Here is a 23,675-nt window from a genome sequence, read left to right as displayed (position 1 = left end):
TTATTACATACCTAAACATTTCATCCGATTCCATTTCGATTATTCGTTTAAATAATATCGTTTCGCAATGAATTCTACTTAATTTCCTAAAAAATCCTCGTCATCGAATGATGAGTTAATCTGTCATCATTGTCCACTCTGTGCGACGTGTATCCCCCCCTCCTCCTTGAATCTTGTTCTCATTTATCACTCGAAGCGAAGAAGGAAACGGCTAAAAAAAAAAAAAAAAGAAACGTGCACCACGAAATTACTCGAAACCTTGGGGACACCCGTGTCCCCCTTCAGGACAATTCGAACACGCGATCGTCGTAAATATCGTCGAAAAGTGGAGGTGCGAAGGTGCACGGTTCACAGCGTTATTCGTATTCCTCGGGTGTACGGAGGGGCCCTCCCCTCCTCCTCCCTCTCTATCACCCTCCCTCCCCTCCTCTCCCCTTTCAGACGATAAGATTTATACGCAAAAGTTGCACGCGAAATGGGCGCAGCCGCGAGCGGGAGAACACGTGTGCACACGTGTGTATGGGAACGAAATCGATGGAACGGTTTTCGAGGACGCGGTTTCCCCCTCCTTCGAAACGTTTCGTCAAATCGTCGGGCGAAAATACCGATACGCCACCGTGTGTGTATATATTTCGCGTGGAGCGTCCTTTTTACCGGATCGGGCAAAAAAGGGAACTCGAAAGTTTTTTGATCGAATCGTTATCGAAATTGGATTGGAGAAAAATTTCGAATGGAAATTTCGAATTCGAAGATGGATCGGTTGAAAATTTGGAGAACTTAAAGTTAATCGGGATTTTATTCGAGATCTTTTCTCTCGTTTACCTTCTCTAAAGGGACACCCTGTATACATTCAAGTGTAACGTTTGTTCGAACGGGGCGAGCTCGTGTTCACTGCCCTCGTAAGCCAATCCGGTCACGCTCCAAGATGTTAAAGGCGGAAAGTTTTCTGGTCCCGAAAATTGAACTTTTCTAGAGCATTATCCCGCCTCGAATTTTCTTGAATGAAAACTTCCTCGGTTCTTCACTTTCTGATTTCACTTCACAGAAACTATTCCCGAAGATTAGGAATAGTCTGACGCATCGCATCGGGGATGTAAGCGAATTGAAAGACTCGAATCTTTTGTTCTTTTTTTTTCGAAATCGTTTTATGGAATGTATCAAGTCAATCGAAGAATAATAATATTGAAATTTTTACCAGATAGATTCGATATCGGGAGGGGATCAATTCTCGAGCCGGAAAACCCTATTCAAAGTATAAGAAAAGCGAGCGAATTTCACAATGGATAAAAATTAATTTCTGCCTTCAGAAAATTCCTTTAGAAAATTCTCTGTACACGGATTCTATACAGAGTCGATCCAATCTTCTCCCGTGTCATTCCACTCCGCAATTTATCCTCTTCTTGTTATCCGTTTGCGTTTATCAATCGGTATTAACTCGGTTTAAACGAGAATTAAAAGGAGAGAGAGAGAGAGAGGAAGAGAGAAAAGGAACAGATTTTCTTTTTTTTCTGTAACACGTGCAGAGAAGATTCCTTTGTTCGCAAGGTTCGCTAACGTCCAATCATGATGCATGAATCATCGACAAAAATAATCGTTTCGATTCCTTTCGACGAACAGCGTTGAACTCGTCGAAGCGTATACACGCCATTGTTGTATATTCGCTATCGAGTCTTCAATATAGAACGAGAGATAGTGCACGTCTGACGAAATATTCTGTTATTTGAAAAACACGTTTTCAAACCATTTCTATCCCCAAGATTAAAAGTTAAAACGCCGTGAAAAAAAATCTATCCAGAAATACGTTGGAATTAAACGAAATATCTTCACAGGATTCATCGTTAACCCCTCGTCCTACCCTCTAACTCTTTTGGCCCATAATAAACAAGAAATCGGGCCAGACTCGTTTTATCGTTTACGTTTGATCCAAACGAAATACTCTCGAGTCTCACTCGCTGTTGTAGGGCAATAACTTTAATTGAGAAAGAAATCTCGAAAGGATTCGTCACGTTAAACTTATGTTTTTATCCCGTGCACACCACGAGATAACGCGAAATTTACCAATTGTGATGGAGAACGTCGACGCGCGATAAGCAATTTCCTCGAAACGCCGACTAGAGAGAGAGAGAGAGAGAGAGTAAAAGGCGGTTTAATAGGTGTGGGAGGAGGAGGGGTGGATCAAAGCAGTTTAACAAGTATCCGCGTAAGTTTCGTTCTGGCAAGATGCAGGACTGCGATTTATCTGGGAACAAGTTGCCTTTATTACCGCAATAGCCTCGTGGCGCATGAACGACGGCCACGATAATACGTTTATAGCGGCATTAAACTTGCCACCGTTTGCCAGCCGTTTACCAAACTTTCTTACGAGAAACTTAGCGCACGACTACTAAACGACGAAGATTTGCGGCCTCGTTAATGACGATCGGCTGTCTCCGTCTGTCCAACGCTCGACGAGATAAAAACGCGTGACGATCACGTGATCGGGCACGTCATCGCTTAGGGACACGGTGGCGATGAAAATTAAATTTGATCGGTTGTCGATCGATCTTCTTTAACTTTTCCTGGTTAACCATCTATTTTTATGTATTTCTCGACGTATGGAAACGAGGAGGAAACAGATGCATAAATACACGTGAGTGTGAATATTTGCTTGCAAGGTTGAAAAAAATGTTTTTAAAAAGTTCGAGAGAGACGAGGACGAGATCGAAAGTGTACATTGTAATTATTTCTACTCGTTCGAGCGGTAATTTACATGAGAATCTCGTATTGGATAGATATCTTGGCGCGATGCCTATTCTCGAACGACTCGATTCCTTAACCAAAATTCGATATTCCAATCTGTGGCGGGGTGTAAACGCCTCGAGCAACCGAATTGGATGCAACAACTTCCCAATATCATAGGCGACTGGGGTTCCTCGTTTAATGGTCGATTTGGTGTTCGTTGCTTGTGTCGATTACTGTTCGATCGTTTGGGCGGAGATTTTGTTGGATCGGATAATTGGTAAAGTTTAACGCATATTTCCTAAATATTTAAGAAGAAGTCGCGTGTAGAATATTTTTTTTTTTTCGCATTGAAAGAAATGATAACAAAGTTGGTTTGTAATATTTTAATATTCTCGGTTCTTCGTTTATGAATATATTCGTATATTCTCCTTTTTTTTCTCTCAAGGAAGTCAGTCAAGTGACGAATGTTCTTTATTACGAAATAAAGGCACGAAACAAAGTCTGTGTATAATAATTTGTATTATTTCTTGAAGACGGAGAAGGGATCTAAAAAGTGGAACCTCTCTAAGAAGCGTGGAGCTAATTAGTGGAACGAGTCTATCCGTGTCAGACACGAGTAACAGACTCAAAGAAACTTATCAACTTTGCTAATCTCTCGCCTCACGAATCATAAATCCTATTTTATCTTTCTTTCTTCCTTTGTTTATATCGTTAATCTTGTCCAACCCATTATATTTCACCCATTTCATTCGACTTTACGAACCATTTTATCATATCTCTATACAGTATATCACACGGTACATTACAAATATGTATTCTATACTTACGTTACAGAAAATTGTTAGTTCGAACGAGAATAACTTTCAAGAAAACGAAATAAGTCGTGCTTATTATAAGAAAGAAAAAAAATTGTAAATTATCATTTCACGTAATAATCCAAATTCTTCAATCTAATTTCCATTTAACGATCGATTATCCACCTATAACTATACTCGCGCTTATCCTTATTTTTCGGCCCATCCGATTCGTCTTTCCCCGCGAAAATTTGATTTTCACTCACGATCTCAATTGCTAAAATGGACGAAAGTCATTTCTCCCTCGAGATTTGATAAAAACCTATGTCTATGTAAAGAGAAGATGCGCTCGGGGAGGAGGGGATGGCGAAAAAAAAACCGGGCAAAAGCGAGAGATGGTGTAACTTTTGCTCTCATCGATTGCAAACATTTTGCATCGACACCGCCGTTTTGACCCACGCTTTCCTTGATGGGATTCGCGCGCAATTACCGCGTTCCACCCGACGAATTAAACTTTCTCGTATGCGACCAGGGTGCCTTCTGAGAATTTAGGCTGCACGACGAATTCGATCGTGGAGAATTGTAAACGGATGGTCGAGGTCGCGTACAGGCTCGGCTATTTTTTAAATAGTTTTTAAATTGTTGCCATCTTCCTGAGAATTATTTATTAATGCTTAAGTAAAAGTCTTGGTTACTTATATAGAAGCAAAAGTTACTTATTGAAATCCTATAAATTTATTGGTCAAAAAGTTAAGCGTTTATCATTCTCGGCAAAATCGGGAACAAAAATGGCTCGTTTCGAGGCGCTTTGACGTAATCCCCCGGCTACCTTCCCTATCCCTCAGCCCCTCGTGATCGTGTTAAACGATCCAGTTTATCGAAGATCGTGGATCGTTTCGATCCACCGTCACGAACTCGATTTTTTCCAAACGATCGAAGCGAACGTTGTCCGATCTGTTCCCGCGAGATCGATCCACCGTCGATCTTTTTAACCTTTAATCCATTGCCTCGGTGTTCCATCCCGACCCATCGTTAATTACGTCCTCTTGCTCGATCGATAAAAAAAAGGAGGGGGAGGGACTCGTATATAACGATTCGTCGGTTATTAAGCACTTAACACGAGCGATATCGATACGGCGATAGAGTGTGAATCGTTTCTTCGAAGATTTCCTCTTTCTCGAGATTAATTAGTTTATCGGGGGGTTTTTCGATTGGAAAATTATTCCTTGGTTGATGGAAAGAGAAGGATACAAATAGTTACGAGATTCTCATCTCAATTGTTCGAACAATATCGTCTGTACTTGATACATAAAAAATTACCAGAAACGACAACTCGATTCAAAATCATAGAGAATCCAAGTGACTTACCGTAACTGGTGGTTCTAACTGGTTAAAGGGATTAAATTAAACGAAGTACGAAACGAAGAAGAAGCGTAGAACGATCGATCGAGTCGAGCAACAAACTGTTTACACGAGAACTCGTGCAATCTCCTCGATTTCTTTGCTGCGCACCGGTCGTCGTCGTGGAGTATAAGAAGGGGACTGGTGAATTTCCAGGCCAGCCAACACCGTTCATGCGAGGAAACGCATTGTCGTCCGTGGGATCGAAGGTAAAAACCATAATCCACGCGGAACAAGAGTCAACGAGTCAACGTGGGTGGCTCGAACCGGGTCTTTATACGGGAGGTCGTTTACTCGTGGATCCAGTCGTGGATTATCCCCTGGCTCGCGCATACTAGAGAGAAACCTCTCTCTCTCTCTCTCTTTGCTTGCTTTCCCCTTTGTGGATTTCGATTCTGCGCGCAAGGTTGATGATAATTGATGGTGCAAGTTTGGGGAAATTAATTAATTGCATCGGTTTTTATTTTGCGTTCTTGGTGGAAAAGTGGAACGAACGATTTTGTTGTTGAACTCAATAGTAGTTGTAAGAATGCTCGACAAGTGGCAAAAATATTCGAAAGTTTGGAAATTCAAGGAATTGTTACGATAATATAGATCTCGATTTAGGACAAATTTAGGATGTTAATCTCGAAGAGATTATACGATGCAACAACATTGTCTCTTTTTAATTTTCGACAAATGGGAATTCGAATAATGGATTGTGTTAAAAATTGAGCGAAATATTAGGAAATTAGATGAATTCAAGACGTAAGATTGGATTAAATGTAGAAATATTTATTAAAAAATTACATTCGTTTAGGAAGAAGACTACTTGACGTAAAAATAGTTCTTAGAAAAAAGTGCTTGGAACGGACAAAGCCATCCGTTGTAACCACCAATACTCGAAAGTGACTCACGCCGCTCTTTCGAAGCTTGGTTACAACTTCCTTCTCGCTTCTCCAAAGCAAATATTTGCAAAGCTGTTTCATCCGTCCAAGCTCCCCTAATTTCATAAAATTCATAAAATTCTTCCAAATTTTCCATCGCACATCTCAATTTCATTCGATGACGAAACTCGTCCGCGTTCCTTCCTTCCTTTCTTCCTTCCTTGCTTCGTCAGAATGCGAGGACACGTTCGAGATCGAGACAAAGATTGTTCGTACAGAAACTTTTTCTTTTCCGCGGTGGGGGATCGAATCGTGGAAAGAAATTGCAGCAAAGAAAACGAAATTACCCCGATCGTACAGCAGCGACCATTGTCCCTCGATATCCATGAATTTTCATTGTCGTGATTTTTCGTGTTCTTTCCACGGTAGGAGCGGTATTAAAGGCTGATCGATCTCTCGTGGTTTTTCACGAGATAAAACCCTCGTCTGGATTGGATCGTCGACGAAACGAGAATATCGGCGGTTTGACGCTTATTGTATTCGACTTCCTTCGAATACAACCTCGGCCTGTCTGCGTCTATCTTATCGCGCCTGTCGGAATCTATTTTCGGATTTCAGACAGACAATTTTGAGATCCCAGTTGTAAAACTGTTTCACGAAACCGTTGTCCGGATTCTTCTTGCAATATCTCGCAGATAGATTCCCGAGTTTTTTGAATTTTTCCCTCGTACATTGATCGAAATGTTGTAAATGTTGGATTCTCCATATATTATTCGCAATGCATAAATGAGACTTCACTTCGCACGAATTGTTAATTGTTAAACAGAGTCTGGAATACTCGTTTTTGTTTCTTAACCAAAACGTATAAATCAATTGTACAATTTCGATCGTGTCCACTAGAGATTATTACAAATTATTTACAAGATTCTCGAAAAATTTTATTAGCGTTTTACCAGTTTCAATGGAAGGAAAAAAATTGGATGCACCATGCATACTTTCTTCCAACGTGATAAAAAAAAATTTTATAATTCCAGAATTTTTATATACGCGTTATCCTCCTCCTCCCCCCTTGACAAATGTTACCATTATACAATTGATGATTAACGACCACTGGATTTAAAGTCCTTGGCTTCGCGGTATGCCGTTCGAGATCAACGTTCACCAAGAATCGCCATAGTTGCTCCAGTGCACAATTTATGGAAGCCGAGTGCCTCGCATTGCTGCAAACTCTTGGCTTTTCTCGGCATTGCGAACGGTATTGCGCCATTCGCGTATTTTCCTATTAAGAAGAAGTAGATTCACGGTGGAGTGTGCATTGTGGCCTTTCGAAATTGAACGAGTTATCGTCATAAGTGGGGATACTAGTTTGCCAGCCCACCGTAAACGCGGAAACTGTTCATTCCTTCGTATTCATAGATTGGAAAATTACCTTTTCTCTTAGGAAAAAATACAGATTTAGGGTACAAAATAGAGTATCGATTAAAATATTTGAACGATACGAAAGTAAAAACCTTTTTATGGTCCCTTTGAATGGTCTGAATCTTCTTCGTCTTCTTTTACGCGATTAAGCATAAATTTGTAAAAATATATATATATATAAAACTCTTGGTAAAATAAGCGTAATAAAAACGCGTGATAAAAAAAAGAAATACGAAGAGTCGGATGGGAAAATTTTGTGATATAATTTTTTTTTTTTCAAACATCCAGCCTCGGTTAAAATCGATTTAAAAAAAATAACGAGTTCGAGCGAAGTTTGACTAAAGCTCGTTGAATGGATCATGTAGCGCGTATCCGTCATGTTTGTACACGATACAGGCTACTAGATTTTCGTTCAAAAAAATAACTGGGAATATTTTTCGATCTACCGCTTTTCAACTCTCGAAATACGCACCATGTATTTTTGATCCGGCAAACAATCAATTGCATAAAAAGAACAAAGAAATTCCATTTAATCACCATCAATCTATCCAATCTATCTCGTGTACACGTGTAAGCATAATCCTTTCCAAATCGTGTTATAATTTACAGAAGAAAATATACAAGTCGAAATTTTTCAAAGGAAATTCTTCTTGAAATTATTTCCAGCGATACGCGACATTTATTTCTGAACGTACGATTCGGGGGAGAATTCGAATTGTTATCATTTTTATCGCATCCCTTTTCGTCCACGAGGGACTCTTTCTCGCGGATAACGAAATTCATTCATCGATGAGGAGGAGCACCCCAGTGCACCGGTATTCAAAGGCGTTGAACGTTCGTTTCGACGCCTCGTCGTTGCACAAGTCCCCGGGAGAAAGAATAGAGAGAGCCTCGTGCCCACGAACTTGATGGAACATCGAACGCGTGACGTCATTCGACCTCGCACCCACCCGCTCTATTCTCGACTTTTCTGACACGCGTGCGGGGAGAGAAAGAGGTTAGGTAATGTGTAATGGCATACGGAGAGATGGTGACGATTCAGAGGAGATTCGAGTGTTCACCTCTTTAAAATTAAACTTCTTCTTTTTGGATCTGCACTCGATGCGAAAAATAATTTCAATGGTTTGTTCAATTTTGAATAAATAAATGTTGTGTGTCTCTAATGAAGTATTTGGTAAGTTAGTTGGAGGAATTGGCAAGAAGAAAAGTATGGTAAAAGAGCAGTTTGAAGAAATATATCGAGATCGAGCGATTATAATATTTTCTTCTTCGTTATTTGTAAACAAAACTGTTAAAGAAATATAGTTAATTTATGTAATTCACACGATTATTTATATCATAGTATTTTTGAAGACGGATAATAAACATCACTTTCACGAGTTAAACAATTATTTCGAAATAAAATCAACGTCAAATTAACGATTAAGGGATGGATAAGTGTTGGATCGATATCCAATTAATTTGTGATTGAAATCTGATAATGGAGAACGAAACAAAGCGCGTCTATACCTATTAGAATATTTGACGTTGCAGCAACGATTATGATCGGCGGATATAACAATAAATAACCGCATTCTGAGCGTCCTAAATTCAGTCACAGACATCCTTAACCGCAATCAAATTTCAGCCCACCTCCAACGTTCCCCGAAATAACACCAATGTATTATTATTACTACTCGCGTCACTTATATCTCGTGCCATACTTTCCTAGCATAGCATTAGCATAGCATTAACATACTTGCTAATCGAAAACAATTCGAAATAACGGTGATTTCAATGATTGAAATTTTTCCAGATAAACAAATTTTCAATGAAATACAATTCCCCCCCCCCCCCCTTTCCCCTCTCGTAATATCGAAGAATATAATTCGAATATAAAAGATTATACGTATTTATACCAAAATTTAATTTTTTCGATATTAGCAACGCGTAATATATGATTATCCATCCATCAGAGAATTTTACACATTATATTTCGAATTTTATCACACGTTTATCATAACGTATCGCATAAAAAGCTCAACAGGCTTACACAAGAAACGAAATAAAAAATGTTTCTCTATGGAATATCTAATAATCGATACAAATATCAATTTTCTTCTTTACGATTGCTCGACAACTGCTCGTTAACCCGGCTTATCGAAGGAAATAACCGTGTCTGCCGCTCGAATTAATTAGCCACGAGAAAATTCAACGATTTCCAGCGATTCAAAGCGGCCCATCGTTGTTCGTTGAAAAAGAGAGAGAGAGAAAGAGAGAGAGAAAAAGAAAAAAGAAAAACGCGCAATCGAGTTACAATGGTGGTAAGAGCGAATTCAACAAAGGATGGATCGCGGCGTTTTCCCTCCTTTGGCTCGAGGAGCGCCTCCTCCTCGTTTTCAAAGCGGTCGCGCGTGCCGGCGATCGGCCTTTTAATCGGTAATTTCCAACGCTTAATTAACGCTCGATCGTACAACTCGTCTGCGCCTCGCCGATAAATAAACATCGTTTCGAACGACGCCGGGGCGGCCGAGAGTGGGGAGAATATCGAGGTCGAGGAGAATAATAAGCGGCGAAATTTATACTCGTCTCGACCGTGGCGACGACAACACGGTTTTATTTCGTATTCCCTCGTCGTTGTGGAATAATTTTCGCATTTTCGTTCGTTTTCAATGAGTTTTTTCTCTTCTCGAAATTTAATTATATCCGAGATTTAATTATAATTGCCGCGAAATTTTTTGATTAATCGAGATTCAAAGAAGAAAGCGATCCTTTAAAGGTGTCGAAAGATTCTTCAAATTCAACAATCGATGAAACAATCGATAATTTTGTACGAATATGTAATAATAATTCGCGCCGGTATAAATCGTTTCAAATATTTTATCACGTTGCCTAAGTGCTGCTCCATTGTTCCTGAACACCCACGTCTCGTGCTAAGAAACTTACGACCAATGTGAAAGAAAATTCAAGAAAAGAAATCGTTGATTTTTTGACACTAACATTACAATCGTAAGAATAAAACAACCTACGTAATTTTCCTATAGAAAATAATTTGATTTTTCGAAATTGGTATCGCAACATCGAAAACTAAAATCGTGTCGAAAATTTCGATACAATTTTCCCTTACAAACTCTTTTCAACAGGCTGTATTTTCATCCCCAAATTCTCTTATTAAAAACTCATCGAATCACGAAATCATCATCCATCATATATATATATACGTGTAAATATCAAGTCACAATTGTACTGCGGAGGAGGATGAACGATGACGAGGTAGGAGGAGGAGGAGGTGGATTGAACGGGTCCAATAAATAACGCTTAACATACCATTAATAAAATGATTTTTAGCCAGGCGCCACGGACACCAGGATTTACCGTGGCCTTTCTACGCGGCCGGTTTCGATGATAATTTCCAGTATAATTTTAGAGCATCGTTGAACACCGATCTCGGCCCCCCCCCTCCTCCGCTTTCTGGCATGGATTGGCTCCGGCGCGGTTCCATCGATGGGCATTTTGATATACGGCCCGGCCAAATCGTATTCAACATTAACGTCGTTTCACCGGCGTCGCCCTCCTCGTCGATGACCTCGCGTGCCCGCCCCCGTTAATCCCTCGTTACGCGTGATTAGCGCCACGTTGAACGCTCCGACCATCGTGGAAAGCGTTTTCCTATACCTTTCTATTCTCGTCTCGAAGAATTTTCTCGCGTCGATTTCACGAGACGCGTGGTTAATTGGCCATGCTTGCAACGCTGTGAATACAAGTGTTTTCTTAACGACGAAGAAAAATGGTTTTTCTATTATATTTTCGTTGCAACAGATTTCTATTCTTATTCGGAAGAATTTCACTCGTCAATTTCACGATCGTTGAACCGCGACGGCTGAATATCCGTGATGGATATTTTGGAAAATGTTTTCCTTCCGATGATTTAACGATACTTGAAAGAGCGATAAAGTTAATAAACGACGAGTCAGAAATTTGGTGTTTATCAAATGGAAAAAGCTCGGATGGATCGAATCGAATTTGCAGGGTGGCGGGAAGGAGGCGGTAATCCAATTCCATCGAAGAAACGAGGTGCGCGAGGATAATATTCTTTATTTTTCGACGATTTTCTCTCGACGAGAGAATTATAGCGGCGGATCACGAAACGGCTATTATACAATACGAGGAAACGGCTATGCAAATCGTAGGAAGAAAAACGCCTCCGCGTTTTATGTACGATGAGGAAACGTAGTAGTACGGAGGAGGGTTTTCAAGGCTGCTTCGAAGATTTATCGAATATCTCGATCGTTAAGACGAGTTGTTGTTGCAAACCAAACCACTCCTCCCTCCCCCCCCCTATTCCTGGACCCCGGTGTAATGATAAATATAAAGCGTCGCCACCTTCTCGCGGTTGGATTGTAGCTAAGCCTTTGAACGTGCTCAGCTTAGATACTCGCAACTTCCAATGGATTTTTCATCTCGCTTTCCTTTCCAGTATCCGCCTTTGCCCATTATTTGGTTACGTGAATGGAAACCGTAGAGCGAATCTTATTTTACACGATTGTTGGCTCTCCTCTTTGTCTATAAATTGCGACACCTTTATGGGAGAAGACTGCTCGTCAAGATCGATTAAATTTGGAGATTGGGCTAATTTTCCAAGTAAGGATGAAATTAAGTTAAATACAAAAAGTACTGTTTATTCTTGAATTTTACGTAAATCAGCACGAGAAGATGATTATATTCTATTTCTTTTCCTCGTATATTTTATTAAACTTCGAACATTTAACATTAAACAAAAAAGAAAAAGCCATTTGTATTAATTTAAAACTAAAAATTATCTATTTATTTGGTGTATTATATACATCATTTGAAATATTTTACTACATAGTTCGTATTCTGGGAAAATTCTCGGAATCTCGACTGACAACGCATTCAACGCGATCAAAAATAACGAGCACGATTATTATTTTTCAAATTCACGAGCCGACCCAAGGGCGTCGTATCGGAAAGCACCACCGCCACGATCCGTTAAACGTCTCCTCCGAACTTCGCCAATTGAATTTCGCGCGAAGATCTCGCGTCCGCTTACGATTTCAAGTCAGTTTCGCGGTTCCCTCCTCCTTCTCCTCCTCTTCCCGAAGCGGCAGCACCGTTGAAATAAATGTAAATTGTAAGGTGACGTCGCCTTGTTGGAACGATTCGCCTCGCCCTCTTCTTAGACTCTCCTCTCCCAATTAACGCCGCGCCATCGTCGAACTTAACTCGACCGCGGTTCGTTATCGTCGAGTTAAGTCCTCGCGCGAAACTCCTCCTCCATCGAGTTAAAGAGCGGGATGAAGAGAGGCGGCGCGACTGGAAACGGCGAATCCTCGCCTCGCCCCTTCCGCTCGAACGAGAGCCGCGACTATGGCAATTAGCGGGACGATGAACGACTTGTAATGTTCCCTCGATAATTCCTGAAAACCCTCTCCCCCCCTCCTTCGTCGCTTCACTATTCACCAAAACTTCTTCCCATCCGCTTGAGACGAGGAGGTGAGTTCTTCGTGAGTTGGATCGTTTTATTTTGTTTATTTCATCGGAGGAAAGGATTGTCTTGTTGCGAGGAAAGTTTGGATAATAGGATGTTGGGTAGAATAAATTCCTATAACGTGTGTGGATCGTGATATCTTCTTTGGAGTCGTGTTTGTCGTGGAATAATTCGAATTGAAGTATTTAAAGGAATTATATATTTTTTCTAAATTTATCGAGATCGTTAATTAATCCAAAGTTATTTGAATATTACGAAATAGTGGGCGCAAATGAAATCGTTTCTATTCCAAAAATGAGATTAAAATCGATCGTTCTAAATTTCTCCATTTGCTTTCCTTGCTCGGACCTTCCTTCACTCCTATATTATAATTCATGGTAGATTAACGTCCCCCCGATCGTTATACGTTTTTTTGATCGACGAATGGGACGAGCGGGGTTCTCCTTAAGGATCTCGAATGACAAATCGAGTTTGAAAGGGAGAAACGGGGGAGAGAGAGAGAGAGGAGGAGGAGGGAGAGGGTCGACGATCGATCCGCGTAGGCGAAAGAAAAGGAGGGAAGGAAGGCAGCCATGACCGTTTTCTTTCCCGCGCCTGACCCCTGACCTATTTCCTCGTCTTTCCTTCCACTCTCCCCCTCCCGTGCATTCCCTTATTACCCTCTTTCCCTTTAACGTCAAGACCCTCAAGAATCGTTAATATCGAGAACCCCCTCCTCTCCACCCGTTTGGAATTAGCGAAAAGCCAACCGGTGAAATCGTCCTTCTCCGAAATTCCCTTCAAAAATTCCGTTCGACCATCCATCCCTTTATTTCGTTCGTTACCATCACGTTTCGTCGATTTTTAGAATTTCCGTTTTTTCCGTTGCGCGAGTTCCAGGTAAATCGTACCCGATCGAAAGGGCCAATTGGCTGGCTCGCATTCTGCATTTCTTTTTTCTTCTTTCTTTCTTTTTCTTCTCTTCTCTCTCTCTCTCTCTCTCTCTCTCTCTCTCTCTTCTTTTTCGGTAGATTTCTTTGTTCTTCTGTTTGCCGATAAATCCATCGTTTGACCGCAACCGCGAACTGGAAAACGCGATTCCAATGATCGAAGGTTTATCGGCGCGGGCACCAATCCCTTCCTGATGCAATCAGGCACAGTCTAGTTGCTCGAGGACGTCGATCAAATAGCTTCAAATCGCGTGTAACGGTTACTCTCCAAGATTTTCATCGCGCCGATATACTTTCCTTGTACTTTGTTTTTTCCTTCGAGAAAGTTGCGGTTTAGTTTTCCAGGTAATTTCTCTTTTAGAATTCTTTTTCCAGAATCGTCGCGTTCACCGTTGGAGATAAGCAGATTTGGGTATTAAATAAATTTAGAAAAATAAGAATTTGACAATAAACGTATCTATCGATTGGGTACGTTTTTTATTATGTATAAGAAATTGAAGAATTGTTCGTCTTGATAATAATAATAATAATAATAATAATAATAGTAATAGTAATAATTGTAGCTATTACACGTTGAAAGGAAGTAATTATCTTTATTGAAATTAAATAATAATTCAGGAAATATTTATATTATTTCAAACTTAAAAATTCTTTAAGAAGAATAAAATGTAATAAGAAATTTTATTTGAGGGGGGGGGGGGGGGAAGAAAAAAGGAGAAAGTTCAATAATATTCCATTAAATTATTAACGAGATAATCGTTAATGATATTTGAAAATTACATCGAATCTATCTTCGATCAATTATATTTTATGCTATTACAGTATTGCAATTCTATTTTCAAGAGAAAAATTCGAAAGCATTCTTCGATATTGCAATATTATTATGGAGAAGATTATTTTTTCGGATATTTTTAACGATGGAACGAGCATGGATCATATTACCATGAAACGTTGAAACGAGATCTTAATCTGGCTGTAGTGACGTGACCCACTCCTTCTATTTTTTTTTTTTTTCTTTTCTTTTTTTTCCTTCAACGATGCAACGATGTTACAAGCAGCTCGAGATAAAAACCTACGACGGTGGATAAACACGCTTTCGAGCCCTGTAATCACATGGTAATTATGTCGTGAGCTAGCTACTAGCCACTGTTTGCTTAATTTACAACTGCGATGCTGTAATGCTCCAAAAATTACTGCATGAAAAAAAATAAGATTAACTTAGAAAGAATTAATTGATTCCATGGTGAAGGAATTTCAAGATCAATCTTTCCAATCTGTTTTTGATCCTTCCTCGAGAACAAATCCGCAAATATATTCTATCCACTTGCTTGTATGACACAAATTGGTAAAACGAAGCGTAGAGGAAGGAAGAGAGGTTGGATATTTTCCTTTCTTTCACCGACCGCGAAGTTGCACTTCACGTTTTGCGGCCGGCCATTTATATAATTTGCCGCGTAGAGACAACGAAGATTACGCTGTTGTAATAATACTCGGCGGTAATCAGCAGTGGACCGGGTCAGACATGGGGAGAAAGTAGTCGCGGCCGTTTATTGTCAGGCCTCGGGCACGCTTCGAACGTCCGGACCTACTTGATAATCGACCTCGACCAACAGTTGTATACCGGTGCTTACGAGCCTCTTCTGATAGGAATTTTGTAATCTCTCAAGGTGAATTGCGTTTAACTTTTTTTTTCTTTTTTTTTTTACTTTGTTACGCGGTAAGCACTTGTTCTAGAAAATGCGGAAAGTAGTTTGTTTGATAAAATGATAAAGGTTTTTTCGTTCCTTTCCTTTCCTTTCTTTTCCTTTTTGATGAGTTTGATAAATTGGATAATGATGAGAATTTAAACGGAATAATAGGACAGTTTATTGGGAAGAGTGTGATTATCGACGTGTGTTTATTTTCTTCTTTTCAATTTTTGGAGGGAAGTTAGTCTCAGATTAGTTGAATTAGTTCGAAGAAGGATATTTTTGGAAGTTATAACATTCCAGCCTCCAGTAACTTAAATGAGCGTTCGTTTGGAAAATTTGACGTTGAAATTTCTTATAAGTTTATCGTGAATGACTTCGAAAATAGGTATAAGAAACTTGGATCGCGATAACTCTTTGTCTAATCAAACTTTTGTCTTGTACATAGTAAGGGAAGGAAAGAAAAAATTGTAACTTATCGCGTTCGATGATTCATTTGATAACTGAATAATCTAAAAAAATTAGGGTGAGTAGACTGCTTGGTAATATCGCGATAATAACAAGATACATTATAGATAAGAAGTTACATGTTTGGAGAATCTAATCAAAAGATTTTTCTTATATTGATTTTTGTCGTTACATACATCGTTCAATTTGAAGTTTGAAGCGTGAACGAGTCCATGTAGATATTAAAATATCAGATAAATAAATAATAAAATTGTAAAATGAAGAAGAGTGGATTAAACTTCAGAGGAAACTTCGAGGATATAATCAAGCATAAATTCATAAACATCTCACTGGAGATTCTCTATCCATTTAGGATCAGTATCAATTTATGATTAAAAAATTTGAGATGGAAAGATACACGAGCGATGGATAAAGAAAATGGATAAAGAAAAAATCAGAGAAGTAATAGAGGAAAAACCGAACAAAGGACAATTTTAATTATATTTTGCTCGCATCAGACGATTATCAATGAATTATAATTCATTATCAACGACTCCATTCATCGTGTGTGTAAGTGTGAGAATCGTTTCCATTGTCTGTCGCGTCGTCTCGAAAGAAAGGAAAACCCCCAAGGCAGAAGTATCTGTTCACATAATCAAAGTGTCGACGTCATCAAAGATAGGGCAACGATAGTAACGAGAGGAATGTTGAAGAAATCTCGTCGACCAAACTACGAAATTAATTCGTTCGAAGTGGGCTAATCTAGATTCCATAAATTTTCAGAAATGTTTCAGTATATGAATAGTAATTCTTCGTCTACATTTCAAATTTATTCAATTCAGCTAGAAGCAGCTCTTTCGTAGCAGCGATACAAATATCGTCTTATTTATGTGATGAATACGAATCGTATATAAAAATAATAAGAATAAGAATTTCTGAAATATAATGCTGAACCATATTTCCTCTGGATTTATATTAATTATATTCGTTATTCGTTATTTCTATAATAATATTCTTAATATTCGTGAATATAAAAATATTTTCTTCGTCGACAAATTTTTTTTTTTTCCTAAATTTTTCTTTCTTCGTTATTCCATTAAAGTCTTCGTACGAAATAAAAATTTCATTCTCGCGATTTTGTATGGAAAAAAAAAAAAAAAGAAATCAGAAAATTTCCTGTTAATTAACTAAAGAAAGAAAGAAAGAAAGAAACATAGTATCAATTAGCAGAATATCTGAAATTCGACTTTCGAGCCTTCCATTACACGGAAGGGTAGCACTTGCAGACCATTAACGACGACACTTCAGGATAATTGACGTCGTTTTCGAGGAATATCAACTCTTTATTACCATCCCAAGAAGAGATCGATCATCGTGCCGACCTTCGAGTCACGATGAAGCCGTAAAAATTCATTTAACGTCACGTTCATTTGCTCGATCGCTTTACACTTCCTCGTCCCTTTACTTTTTCACTCTTTTCCTTCTCCTTTTTTTCATCGATATCCGTAAAAGGATTAAGTTCTCACGTAAAACACGAACGTTTCATTTCAAACATTCTCTTTCCGCATAATTTTAGGAGAACGATCAAAATCGTGCTCGCGACTTTTTTCTTTTTCACGACTTCCATTCAGAATTGAATCCGTTCTGCTCGTTATTATAAATATCGCCGAGGTTGGACGATGGTTTTAAATGCCGGAATCCGTAGAAGGGTTTAAACATCTTGGAAATTTCCGCGCATGGAACGATACGTCATCGGGCATCTGCGTCAGAACGCTTGGCTGGCTTATTACGTCAGACGCTCGTTGACTTGGCCAAAGCGTTATCGCTTCGTTCTCAAGGTAATTTTGCGAACTTTATATGCCGCGTTTACACTGCAAAAATACGTTTATATCTCTTGCAAAAATATTACGATATATCTCAACTCGAGGCGAAGTTTCAATCGAAGTTTATGTATCGAGCGGGAAATTTGAAATTTTTCCTTTTTTTCACGATGCGTATACTTTTTCTTCTGCCAATTAGATTCGAAAAACTGAATTCAGAAACAGAGAATTTCTCTGTAAATAATACTACTTGATCTAAAATTATATAAAAAATATTATATACAAGAATAAACCACCCGGAAAGGAATATACTATATATAAGAATGTTTAACTTATAACTTTTACACATCCATCCCCGAAGAATCAACGATTTCCGTTTAAATCCCGAGCTTATCGCGACCTCTCGACAATCATCCCCCCATTTTCTCACCCCTTATTCTCTTGATTCTCGGTTGATGCGGGTCAGACTCCCCCTCCCAACGGGCAAAGACAAAGCGTCCCGGCATAAATAATTTATCTGCCCCCCGAGGAAAGCAACACTCTCCCTCTTCTCACGTTGCGCGTTGCATTAAATATGAAATCCAATATAAACTTTTCCTTGTAACCCCGTGCTTGTAACCTCCCCTCCTCGAATAGAAACGATAGACAATCTCGTTGTTTTCGAAAACCGTTGTCGTTAATTAATCGCGGCTGTCCTTTCAATCGATTGTAAAATCCGACGAGGGTCCCCTCCCCGCCAATGAAAATATTTAACCGGCCGGCGCTAATTTGCATCTACGTTATTAACCGATCCTCTCCTCCGACTCTGTGCATCGTCCACACACATACACACGCACACTTTGATCTGTTTCCACGTTGTACGAGGATATGAATTAATTTGGAAAACAATTAACGGGTGTACGAATATATAGCCGGGTTGTATATAACGGGTTGACGAGTGAAACGGCCGTGAATTATTGTGTTACGAGCCGGGGCGTCGGATAATGCGGACGAAAAGAGCGCGTGTACATCTGCTCGCTGCAATTCGTGGAATTGATCATCGATGATAAGATTCGATTTATGCGATCTCTTGGTGTTTTGCAATTTCTTCCAAAAATTTAATTTTATCGGTTTCAATCATTTTGTGTTTGCAAGTATTTTCGTAAGAAAATAGGGATTTGATTTCTGAGTGGGTCAAGATTTTTAAGATAATTTCAATGGCAGTTTTGTTTAAGTCTTTCTTATTAGAGATTATCAGACGAGTTATTAAAACTTTTTAACGATCGACGTGTGTTGTGATTGTGTGTGTAGAAAGCAAGAATTTCGATATATTTCTAATTCGACGGTCAAAGGTTAAATATTCGTTCAAGCAACCTCTCCTTCCATACCAAAAGAGAAAAGAAAATTCCTCGTTCGATAAAATTCTCGCGCCATCATCTCGCTTCAACGTCGGAAAAATTCGATCGAACGAAATTTTTGAAAAAAAAAAAAAAAAAAATACCATCCCTTCGTATCGCGGTATAACCAAAACGAATGACAGTGGCCACTAATTGACGGCCATTTTTCCCCGCCGATCATACCGGCCTCCTCCTCCTCGGGTTGAAACGCGCTATATCGTTCAATCGCGTATCCCCGGATCGAATATCAATGCTCTGGACCAACCAGACACTCGTGCAACTCTCGTCCATCAATCCAACCGCATTCATATGTTTCCTTTTTTCTTCTTTTTTTTTTTTTTTTCAATATCAAACTTTCAACATGTATCTAAAAAGCGACGTTGTAACAACGAAAAAAAAAAAAAAAAAAGGTGCGCTCGACCGGTCTGAATTTCAAAGCGGGCCTCGAGTATCTACGCGCGATAGGAAATCGTCGAACCAGCAAGGAATATTAATAACTTTGGCGCGTGTTTTGCGCCGCCGCTTTTCGAATTTGACGAACGATCGATCCACAGAGAGGCCGTGCACACAGGTGTGCACTTGAGACGGACAAAGATGGTGTGTATCGCCGCGATTTCACACGGAGAAACTCCTTGCTATCATTCGAGTTGGGGAGCATCCTCGCTCGCCGGAGGACGGATGGATCGCTGATCTACATCTGTTTATCCAGCGCCGAGTTCGAGATCTCATTACCGAGGCCCGTTTGTTAAACGTCGATTCGAAAGCGAAGACAAAGTTGGAGAGATTCTATTAAATCGTGGATACGTAAGATAAACTTAAAATTTAATAAATAAATGAATAAATAATTTCGTCTTGCGATCTAAATTTTATTGCACGCGGGATATATATTACGAAGTGATCACATGATCAATCCAGCCTTATTCTCTTTACTTGTTTACACGACGTTTCCATGGCCTAGTGTTCTAAGTAACACAGTTTAATTAATTCTCTCCTTTCGTTTCGTAGTTACAGAAATATTTCGATAAATGTTGGACGAAGAGTCGAATGCGTACAACAACGCCTTTCCATACGAGCAACGGTCAGAATAATGCTATAAATTTCGCGATATCCCGGAGGCAAAGCCGAACGACTCGTCGTCTCGGCGACGCTTGCACTTTGTCGCGACGGCATAAAACTCATTTCGCTTATTTCTCGCTTTTTCAGGATGCAGAGACAAAGCCGGGGTAGCTCGGAGGTGGAGGTTGCGCTTATGCGCCCCGTAAGCACGGCTGGCTAATAGCACCACGGCCCATCCCTGACACCCTACAGCCACACCAGGTAGGATTTCTCTTTCGCCACGTCCTTTATGTTTGTCTTTTATGCATCCATACGTCACTTTACGCGGCGACTTCACGGCAAATACCCTTTTCCCGCCCTGCCCTTTGACGGCGGACAATGCCGAAATCGAGCAACGCGCCCCGTCCTCCTACTCTCCCTCGCTCGTGGAACCATGTCGATGGATTAACACGAAACAGTTTCGAGGCGGGATATTCGAGGTGAAAATGAAAATCTTAAAAAAAAAACTTTGAAAATGATTATTTATGGTACGTAAATGTTTCGTTCAAATTGGTTAATGTTCATAAATAAAAATGATGGACTTGAGAATAAGTAAATGTTTTTCGTTGATTAGCTTGTACTGATTTTAAACCGTGCGATCGAACGATATGGAGAGGAGTGAACAGATTTGGATTGGATCGAAACTCTGTCTGCCGGAGGCTTTTAAACTTTCGAACGAGAAATACAGATATCAATCAACAAGCACGCCGACTGCGTGTTACTATTAATAGCGCCGTCTAGTGTGATGTTTTAAAAAGTGTCGCGATATTTTTCCTTATACGTGTGAAATTTTCAAAATTAATCGATAACCAAGGCTATTTGAAATCTTCAATCTTTTTCATTAAAAAGATCGTGACGCTATCCCCTCTCTTCCCATTCAAGAAAAAAAAGTTTCTCAAGGTTATTAAAGATCGCGCAAGAACGTTCCACATTCTCGGCCTAAGTAAAAGCCTTTCGTCACAGGAAAGATATTGTGAAAAATCAAAACCGTGTGTATCGAAACCGTGGAAAAAATGGAGGGGAGGATCTTCTCAGAATCAAAGCTCGCAATAAATCTAAAAGCGTAGCCGTCGGTAATTTCAAGAACGGGGCGCATATTTTCCCTCGTGGATCCATCGAGCGAAGAAGATTTACTCGCGTGGCCCCGAAATCGGCGCCGCCACTGAATAAATCGGCCGGATTGCGTAATAAAACGTTTTTACAACGGGATAAATTTATAACGAAAATTACGGCAATTGAAAGGCGAGGAGGGGCGGCGAGGGAGGAGGGGGGAGGGGGGGGGGAGGGAGAGGGACGGGCAGAGGGAAAGTGGAGCAAGGACTGTGCGGGAGATCTAGATACTCTCGAACGATTTGTAGCCCCTGGAGGAACGGAACGAGCTATAGTAATTTCAAGAGGAGGCGCGTGGAAACGATTGCGCCTGCGTCTCCCGATATCAAGGACGCGGAATCACGATTAAACCGCCACTTCCATCTAATTCGTACGTATTTCATGAATCTGAAATTACGAATATTCAGGCTCTGTTTTCTATCAAGTTCGAGGTTGTGTTGGGCGTTCGGTAATTATGGGGGAGGTGTGATGATTCGATTGAGAATTCACGTGGATTGTGTAATTGAAGAGGAATGGAAAAAGAGATAGAATGTTCAGAATTCGGATCGAGGCACAATAGCGATAATTAATAATTTTGAAATGAACGTTTTATATGAATATCGGCGGAAAATCACGAGTAAAATTTCGAATTTTCATATAAAAATTTTGTCATCAAAATCCATTCGAAAGATAAAGGAAGCCATGCCGTTGAAACTCCTTTTTGTTTTATCCCGATATCTTAATCCGTTCACGAGATACAAGGATTCAAAGTTTAACGAAGCGCCAGAAATTATGAATGGGTCCGCGACCCACTGACCTACATTTTTTCCTGGAAACGCGTACTACCGTTTTTTCCAGGAATCGCGTCTGTCACTCGTCTGGAGATTAAGATAGGTCAGCGAGGCGAGGTGCGAGCGAGAGGTCCGAGTAAGCGACAAGGGAGAAAATAATAAACGATTAAAAATTACTCGTTTCTTTACACGACGATATCTCGGGAACCGGAAGTCGTATCGAGATGAACCAAAAAGCGTTTTAAAGGGCAAGGTCCCGCGCTTCCAACGATCGCTCACCCGTTGACCGGAAGTGATTATCTTCGGAGTTATAGCGGTTCAAATTTTTCCTAATTTTAATTGGGTTTAATAGGGTTTAAGATAAATGAGATCGAAAATTGTCTTTTCTTTGTTCGTCGATATCTCGGGAACCAAAAGTCGTATCGAGATGAGTGAAAGAGCGTTTTAAAGAGGAAGATTCCACGCTTCTAACGACCGTTCATCCGTTGACCGGAAGTTATTATCTTCGGAATTACAACGGTTCAAATTTTTCCCAATTTCAAAGGGGATTTAAGCTCAACGATTAAAAATCCCCTTTTTCTTTACACCACGATATCTCGGGAGCGAAAAGTCGTATCGAGATAAATCGAAAAGCGTTTTAAAGGGCAAAATTCCCCTCTTTTAACGGGCTTTCACCATTGGAAATATCTTCGTCTCGTGGAAATATAATAACGTATAATAAAACGTGCAATATGAGAAAATACATACGTATGTTCGTATGAAAATCCCAGTAGCGTTCTTCTTTTTATAAAGTTAATCAAGCGAAATGAATCTATCTATTCTAATAAAAGAGACAACGATCCGAAGAAATAAAAATTTACGATGGCTTTACAGAAATAGAATGGAAACAGATCGGTGAGCCAAGATCGCGGAATATTCTTTCAAGTTAAAAATAGGGAAAAAAGCGAACATCCCTCGCCCCTTACGTACGTAGTTGTACAAGCACCGCGGCACAAGGAGTTAATCTTCTCGAAGGAACACGGAACTTCCTTTCCAGGTTTGGCTCGCCATCTTAACACAGCATTTAACGAACAACGCTTCTCGCTCAGCTCTTCTCCTCCGCAAAAGATTCGAAACAACCTGAACGTTCGTGCCACCCTGGCGACCGAACACGAAATCCACCAACGTTCGTCCACGAGGTGGAAAATCGTTTGCGAGTCGTCTCTCTTTCTCTCTCTCTCTCTCTCTCTTTTCGTTTTAATCTCGTTCGCGAGGGATAAACCTCTGCCCACCCCACGGTGAAATATTCTCGTGCAGGATAGGCTGTTTACGTGTAATAGTCGGCTCGCCGATTTACAGTAATTTTACACGCGCCTAATTAGCAATTCCGATCGAGTTCGACCCTCCGTACACGGGCTACATGCCTTTCGTAACCGGTTCGCCCCGCCGATAATCCACCTAAATCTATACATATATATGCAAAAGTATTCAATACTCGAAACGTTAAACAAATGAAGGAAGGGAATGTTATAATTACCGCCTTGGTTTCTCTGGTTAAAATCTATTCGATATCCGCAACGTGTCCAAGAAAGTTTCTAATTTTGTCGTTGGAATAGGAATATTTATATCTTCGTAAAAAACGAGATCACAATTTCGACTTGTTGTGTCATCATACATATAAATGTATACAACATTTATGCTTCCTTTCGAAGTTCTGCACGTTGTATTTCCGTTGTTCGCAACATTTCTACAAAGATCATTCGAATACCTTT

The 23,675-nt window shown here is 39.9% G+C and overlaps 1 protein-coding gene across 3 annotated transcripts in view; it reads left to right on the top strand.

Moving 5' to 3' along the window:
- LOC100872468 (uncharacterized) overlaps positions 1-23,675 on the top strand; it is a 284,383-nt gene that overhangs the window by 185,217 nt on the left and 75,491 nt on the right. For all 3 annotated transcript variants that reach the window (XM_086911640.1, XM_086911641.1, XM_086911642.1), the window contains exon 3: positions 20,153-20,266. The gene's annotated coding sequence lies outside the window, so the exon portion shown is untranslated. The remainder of the gene's footprint in view (positions 1-20,152; positions 20,267-23,675) is intronic.

This window comes from Apis florea, unplaced genomic scaffold (genome assembly GCF_048593485.1).
Source record: "Apis florea isolate Af1SG1 unplaced genomic scaffold, ASM4859348v1 contig_3326_pilon, whole genome shotgun sequence".
Taxonomy (NCBI): Eukaryota; Metazoa; Arthropoda; class Insecta; order Hymenoptera; family Apidae; genus Apis; species Apis florea.
The sequence above is the reverse complement of the archived record's forward strand: the minus strand, read 5'-3'. Positions and strand labels throughout refer to the sequence as shown.